The sequence below is a fragment of the Coenobita brevimanus genome, chromosome 55, assembly GCF_032717465.1.
Source record: "Coenobita brevimanus isolate Jiangsu-jjx chromosome 55, ASM3271746v2, whole genome shotgun sequence".
Taxonomy (NCBI): Eukaryota; Metazoa; Arthropoda; class Malacostraca; order Decapoda; family Coenobitidae; genus Coenobita; species Coenobita brevimanus.
In genome coordinates, this window is record NC_137008.1 from 14,602,235 (window position 1) to 14,610,390 (window position 8,156).

At 37.4% G+C, this 8,156-nt stretch overlaps 1 non-coding gene across 1 annotated transcript; it reads right to left on the bottom strand.

Moving 5' to 3' along the window:
* Positions 1-1,608: 1,608 nt before the first annotated feature.
* On the bottom strand, positions 1,609-1,727 carry LOC145401534 (5S ribosomal RNA). Its single transcript, XR_013897624.1, has one exon. It is a non-coding gene; the product is annotated as a 5S ribosomal RNA (ribosomal RNA).
* Positions 1,728-8,156: the final 6,429 nt, after the last annotated feature.

An 8,156-nucleotide genomic window follows, 5' to 3' on the forward strand; every position in this document is an offset into this window, starting at 1 on the left:
AAGGAAAGAAGAGAGGGAACAATGAAAGTAAAAATACAGAGGGAATGAAATGGCAAAGAAAGGTGAAAAAAGAGAAGAATGGGCATAAAAGTAAGAAAGGTACAATGTGATGGATAATTTGATAGAGAGAAGAAGAGGAAAACAAGAATGAAACAAAGGCGAAATACAAAAGTAATTAAAGAATGGGGGAGAGAAAGAAAATGAGGTACTAAATGGTAAAGGTGGATAATGATGATGATAATGATGATGGTGATGATGATGTGAGATGATATTCGTGATGATGAGGATGATGGTGCTGATAGTGATGAGGATGATGCAGGTCAGTGTTCATGAGAGTAACCTTACTTCATTTCACCTTCTACCTCTTATACCCTGTGCTCCTGTAATATAACGGAGAAAGAAAGGAGGAAAGAAGAAAAAGAAAAATGGGAATAGTGAATAAATTTGTTAATCTGGCGAGAAAGCAAAAGAAATAATTAATCAATGAAGCAAATGCCAGAGAATCAGAGATAATAAGGACAAGGCGAAAAGGACAAGAGAATGAAAACAACATAGACGAAACGATTAAAAACAAACAAGAAAGGAGAAAAGAGGAGAAAGAACGAAAAAAATGATATAATCACACACGCACACGCGCTCACACACACATACACTCTGGGACACACACAACACTAAAAATATTATACCCAGTCTCTCAAAACTAGTGTTTGTACAGAAATAGTTATATAGATCGATAGACAGATGGAAAGATGGACAGGTAAAGAGAGAAAAGAAGCGAGTTCCCGAAGACAAGACTAGAAGTCAGTACACTTATAGTGAGTCCCTGGCCGCTCCATCTTACGTCATCTCGCCTCCCACCTCTCTTGTAGCTTGTGATGCTGTAATTAATGGTTGTCGTGCTGAAGGTCAGGTGATGATGATGATGATGATAATGATTATTATAATGATGATGACTGCAACAGTGATGTTTAAGGATGAGTTTTATAATAATATCTTGTACAGTGATAGAAATGATGGTGATGGTATTGATGATAATAATGAGAACAACTGATATGAAGATATAATGATGTATATCTGAGTATAATGGTGATGATAAAGGTAATGCTGGTTAGTTCTAATGATATCCTAGTTTCATCCTACCTCTTTGGTAGCTTATGATGATGTACACAGGAGTACATAGGAAGTACAGATACAGGAGGCCTATTGGCCCATAACCAGTGTTGTACGTACTACTGGCTCAAAGTAATGGCACTATCGCTACCACTACTTTCATCATAATGTACTGTCACTTCCACTACAGCCACCTTTTTACAAAACTAGTCCACTAGCGCTACTCTAGTGGCTGGCGCTGCTTTAAAGACAAATAGATTTATTCAGATAATATTTGTGCAATAATTGTATAGCGGTACTTGGTACTGATGCTTATATCACAAAGCACATCCCTGATGCAACTTAGGGCTTTCATTTACTCAAACTTAATCAACACATTTTTTCATTCATTCATTGCCAGACGCCATGTATCCCAAACGGGGTGGTCAAGGGCTTAGAGTTAATTGTTTTACAGGGAGGGGCACTAATCCTCCACCAACCCCACTTGACACGTAGGGATGCCAACAGCATCTGGTGTTCCCAGGCGGTCCCCCATCCAAGTACTAACCAGACCCAACGTTGCTTAACTTCGCTGATCGGACGGGAAGCGGTGTACTCAACGTGGCATGGCCGTTGCCAACACATTTATTGTACATTAATTGCATTCACAAGAAATACACGCACATTAAAAAATAAATAACCCTCGTGATAATAACAAATTAGTTTCCTCATGAGCAAATTTAAATTGACCGAGTTAAATAGGCAACATATCAGGGATATATGTAACATCCACAACCGTATCCGCGTCCGTAGAGCATCCGATTTATAAACTCAACATCCGCATCTGTACCTGCTGAAAGAGGATGTTTTCCATGTTTACAGCTGTGTTAATACTTAGATTTGTCAATCTCTCTCTCTCTCTCTCTCTCTCTCTCTCTCTCTCTCTCTCTCAAGGAAAAAAAAGTATCGTTAGAAACTTTTTTGGTTATATATGCAATTTTGTAAAGTAAGAGACAAAGAGAAAAAAAAGGAAAAAAAGAAAGAAGTGGAGAAATGAAAGCTAGGAACAAAAGCATTAAAAGATAAGAACAGAAAGGTAAGAACATTAAAGAAAGAAAAAAAAATTGGGACAAAGTAGAAGGAATAGGAAGTATAAGCAGAGAAAAGAAGAAAATGTCAGTGACAAATGGAAAGAAGGAAAGAAATTGGACATGAAATAAAACTGAAAGAGGATGCGTTAAAAGAAAAAAAAAAAGAAAAGGAAAAGGAGGGCTACCAATTCAGGTGTGAACTCGGTACACCTGTAGTAGAGTCCCAGGCCGCTCCACCTTACTTCATCTTGCCTCCTACCTTTCCTCTGGCTTGTGATGCTAATGTAGCTAATGATGCTGGTGTTAACTGTGGTGGTGGTAATGGTGATGGTGATGTTAGTAGAGGTGAAAGTGATGGTGATTTTGATATGGGTTAATGTTGATGATGATAACTGTTTTGGATGGTGGTGGTGGTGATGGTACTGATGGTGATGATGTTTAGTAGAATAGTAGTGATGATATTAACTTTTTTTCATCTAACCTCCTGCTGCCCTTGTAGCTAATTATGGAATGAGGAAGGAAACCAGTGAGGAAGACAAGAGCCTAACAGGAAGAAGAAAGTTACTGAAGAAATGGTCAGGAAAAATTGAAAGAACTAAAAATTAGAGAGAAAAAAAAAAAGTGATAACAAACCATAGATGCAAAGAAAAAACTAAAAAGAAAATGGGATAAAAAGAGGAAACTATATATGAACAAAAATTATGCAAAGGGAAAGAAAGAATGAAAGAAAGGGAAAGAGCTTTAGAAGGGATAAAAACAAACATAGGAATTATATCGGGAAAAAGAAAGAAAAGAAAATGAGAGAGAGAGAGAGAGAGAGAGAGAGAGAGAGAGAGAGAGAGAGAGAGAGAGACAGGGGGGGTGACAAAGGAGCTGCTCTTGAAAGCTGGGCCAAACTCGAGACACCTTTGTTAGAATATCAGCCACGTCACCTTACTTCACCTTGGCTCCTATTTTTCTGTTTATTTTATTGTTATCATATGGACAAGAAAGTAGAAAGAAAGAAAAGAGAAAGAAAAAGGATAAGAAAAGAAATGAAAACAGAAAGGATAGAGAAAAAAAGGAAGGTTAAGAAACAGGGCAGCTGAGAAAAAGGTAGAAGCAGAGAAGAACAAGAGTAAAACAAAACATGAAATGATTGAATAAGGAGAGGAATATAAATGATAATAGTGAATATTAGGCACCATATAAACAGTAAAAATGTTATCTCAATCATCTCGCCACTTACTTCTCTTGTAGCTTGTGATGCCGTATTATAGTGGGAAAGGAAAACAAGAAAGAGAAGAAAGAACGGGAGAAAAAGAAGGAAAAAGGGGAAAAATTACAAAATGAGGTGAAGAAAGAGAGAAGTAAATGCCAAAGAATGGGCGACAGAAAGTCGAAAGCAAGAAGGAAAAGAGGATGGAAAAATAACAGAGGAGAAAGAAATGTAGAAAAAGGGAGAAAGAAAGGGAAAAAGAAAGAGAACAAAAGAAAGGAAAACAATAAAAGAGCATAAGAAGAATAAGTAAAAAGGGCAATAATAATATACAGTATATCGATAAAGGTCGCGTCCACCATATTGGGTCAAACTTAGGATACTGTTTATCAAAGTCCCAGGCCGCTCCACTTTATTTCGCCTTGGCTCCTACGTCTCTTGTTGCATCGCTGTAATATAGTGATGAAACGAAGGAGAGAGAAAAACAGAGAAGAAAGGAAGGAGAGAGAAAGACAGGGAGAATAAAGGAGAAGGGACAACGTAACTAAACAAAAAGGGAGAAGGAATGAAAAGAAGATGGGAAGGAGAAAAAGAAAAGGAAACGACAAATGGAAAACGCTGGTAAGGGAAATTAAATGGGAAATAAAGAAAGAAGGAAAAAAGGAGGAAGAGTCTGAAGGGAAACGAGAAATAAAGGATAACGAAATGACGAAAGGGAGAGAGAAAGGAAATAAGGTATAAAAGATATAGGTGTTTGACCGGTCACTTTTAGTAAAGTCCCAGGCCGTTCCAGTTTACTTTATCTCGCCTCCTATCTCTCTTGTAGTTTGTGATGCTGTTATAGTGATAATTTAGATGAATTGTTGTTGACTGTGATCGTGTTGCTAATGATAATGATGGTGATGATGATGACGGTGGTGATGTTCGTGCTGGTGTTGATGATTAAAGTTATCTTTAATTATGGCAATGATAATCCTGTAAATAATGATGATGATTATTATAGTGGTGAAAAATGGAGTAGTATTATTGTTCTTGTTGTTGATGGTGGTGGTGATGGTGGTGATGGTGGTGGTGGTGGTGATGGGTCTGGCTGTAGTGATCATGATGATATACAGTAAGTTAGTATTGATGGTAAACACGTTACTTTATATAACTTCATCTATTTCTTGTAGCTCTGATGTATTATTTTGCAGAAAGGAAGTAGTAATTATAGGAAAGAAATGAAAAAAAGATAGAAATAAGAAACCGCCAAATAACAGAAAAAGAAATTAATAAATTGAGAAGTAAAAATTTAAAAAGTATTAAAAAAAAAAAGAGAAACAATGGGAGACATACATGAGACAGTAAAAAGGAAAAGCTTATCAAAAATAGAAAGAAGAAAAGAATAAAAAGTATGAAAAAAAATAAAAAAAAGGAAACGACGAAGAAAATAAAAACAAAATCCGAATGAGACTAAACTGAAAAAGTAAGGACAAGAGAATAAAAAATAAAGGATGTGAGGAAGAAGAGTAAAAGGGAACCCTGACTGAGCTGAGCTTCTGACTCCCGACACATTTATTAGTATCCCAGGACGTTCCCCCTACATCACAATAATTCTCCTGTTGCTTTATTGCTGTAATATAGTGAAGAAAGACAGTAGAAAGAAATAAAGAAATGGAGTGAGTATGAAAACAGGAAACAGGAAAGAAAGAGCGCGAATAGACAGTGAATGAAAATGAAAAAGGAAAAGAAGAAAAAGAGAGTATATGACAAGAGGAAGAAGGGGGAAACATTTGAAGTAAATTAAGAAAACTGGCAGAAAGAACGGGAATGAAGCAACACTTGAAGTAAAGGAATGAGAAAGAAAGAACGGTAGGAAAACAAAAGAAAATGAAGCATAAATGGTACAGCGTTAACTTGGTTGACCTGTACCTGAGTCCCAGGCCGCTCCACCTTACTTCATCTTGCGTCCTACCTCCACTGTAGGTAATGACCCGGTAATGGAAGAAGATAGAAAGAGGGAAAGAAAATTAGTAAAGGTAACCGAAAAGGAGAAGACAGGAAAAACAACCAAAAAAAGAAAAGACAAATATACAGGAAAAAGTAGATAAAGGAATTCGAGAGGCAGGAAAGAAAGTAAACAAGCACTGCAATGACAAAAAGAGAGTGAGAGAAATGAGGGAAGAATGAAAGTGACATTGAGAAAAATTATATATGGAATAAAATGAAGAAGGAAAATGTGAGCTAAGAAGAAAATAGACAATAGGAAATGGAAAAAAGAATTATATAAAACTGAGATGAAGTGAAGATATCAAAGGCAGTAGAATTAAGAAACTGGGATATGGATAGAGAGACAGGAAAGAGTGATTGAAAGAACACAAAGCGAGAAGAGAAACAAAAATAGAAGTAAAAAAAAATGAGTGGATAGATAAAAAATAAAAATAAAAAGAAGCCTTCTAATAAGCGCTGGTCGAACTGGAGAAACCTTTGTTAGAATCTCAGGCCGCTCCACCTTACTTCACCTTGGCTCCTACTTGTCTTGTTGCTTTATTGCTGTAATATAGTGGCGAAAGGAAGGAGAGAGAGAGAGAGAGAGAGAGAGAGAGAGAGAGAGAGAGAGAAAGAGAGAGAGAGAGACCTTTATTACGTAAAAAAGAAGTCGGTACTGAGGAGGTAAACTTAATCTCTCCTGCCTAATGTCTACCTCTATAAAGATATAGGTAGAAAACATGTTATAGAAGTACACAGGTCAATACTCAAAGAAATAATCTATCTAACTATATCAATACTCAATAATCCTGTAAAGGGTGGTCGTTTGTTTTTTAGTTGTTTAACAGAAAGGGGCGCTAACCCTCCGCCAACCCACTTGTTGACACGTAAGGAATACTTATGGGTTGGTTATATGGTTACCACCCAGCGTTGTAAATGGATTCCTGGCTTACAGGAAACTATCTGGCTTGTCTCTCAATATAAGCCACCTGATAAGGAAATAAGTGTAATAGAAACTGACAGAAGAGATAAGAGAACAAAGAAGAGAGGAGGGCAGACACAGAAAAAAATGATAAAAGTGAGTGAAGAAGTAGGCCGCACTACATCAAGTGAGTGGATGAAGGTCGCCACGAACTACCACAAATAAAGGAAGGTAGGACAGTGCTCCTTTCATTGAACCACGACCGCCCAACGTCCAGCTGGCGTCGATCCATCTCGGTCCTCGCCTCCTGCTTACCACTTCTCCATCTTGTCCCTTATTGTGCATTCTCTTATCATAGTTATTCTAATCATCTCTCCCTTTATTTTACTTTCTGCATCATACTTTGCTATACTTTCTCTTATTATGGTTCACATTTTATTCTTCATCATACTCCTTCCTATACCTACCCTTATTCTACTCTCTTTGGTAAATTCTTTTCTCATATTCTTTTAAGGTCATACTATCGGCATTATACTTATTTCCGCCATATTCACTCTTTTAAACTATGGAATACTTTAAACTTACTTTTCCTTCCCATATTTTTTTTTTCTTTTGTGTTATATTCTCTTTATTTCACTATCTTCACAGGTCTAGTATCCTGTTCCAGCTGCCGCCAAACGATTGTATTCAGTTCAGAGTGAGTCATGGCAGCCTGAGAATCAACTTACACTTTGCTGAGCTGGCTTGGAGAACATACTAATGACTCTAATAAGAGAGAAGAGAGAGAGAGAGAGAGAGAGAGAGAGAGAGAGAGAGAGAGAGAGAGAGAAGAGAGAGAGAGAGAGAGAGAGAGAGAGAGAGAGAGAGAGAGAGAGAGAGAGAGAGAGAGAGAGAGAATGAATGAATCTCAGCTGATGCAGCATAACTGGGTACACCTGTAGTAGATTCCCAGGCCGCTCCATCATGCTTCATCTTGCCTCCTACCTCTCCTGTAGCTTGTGATGGTGGAAAATAATGGAGAAATACAGGAAAGAATGGGGCAGGAAAAGAAAGAAAATGAATGAGAAGAATGAGAAAAGAAAGAAAATTAGACTGATGTAATTGAATGAACGGATACAAAGAACAAGAACGTGGGAGTAAAGAAGAGAGAATAGACCATGCGAGGTGGAAAAGAAAAAATTATAAGAAACTGGGATGTAGAAAAGATAATAAAGACGAAAGGATTAAGACATAAGAAAGGGAAAAACAAGAAACAAGAAAGAAAGAATGATAGACAGAAAAAAGGTAAAAGAAAAAAAGTAGCATGAAAAGGGAAAATGAAAAAACAATTTATAAAAATAAACCAGAGGGTGAGAGCGCAGGGCGAACCGGAGAAACCTTTGTTAGAATCTCAGGCGGCTCCACCTTACTTCACCTTGGCTCCTACTTGTCCTGTTGCTTTATTGCTGTTATATATTGAAGAAACTAGAGAGAGAGAGAGAGAGAGAGACAGAGACAGAGGTATAAGTAAAGAAACACAAACTGAAAGGAATAATAGAAATAAGGAACATAATAAACAGAAAGGAGAGCAAAGGAAAAGACTGAGGGAAAAGGAAATAAGCTGAAAACTGAAACTGATAAAAAAAAATGACTAAACCAACGTTAACTACAGAGGATCGAGATAAAGAACAAGATAAAGAATGAGCCTAAAGCCAAAACGGTACTAGTTAAAGATTATAGGTATTGGAGGAGGCGGTGGCAGAACTGGTAGAGAGGCGGCCTGAAGTTCTAATGGACCCAGGTTCGAATCCCGGCTGGTGCAGGGAACAGTTTAAGGATTTGGAATGTCTTAAAAAGCAGACTTTTCTGATCTACCAGATGACCCACCGACATGTCATAAAAGTACCCC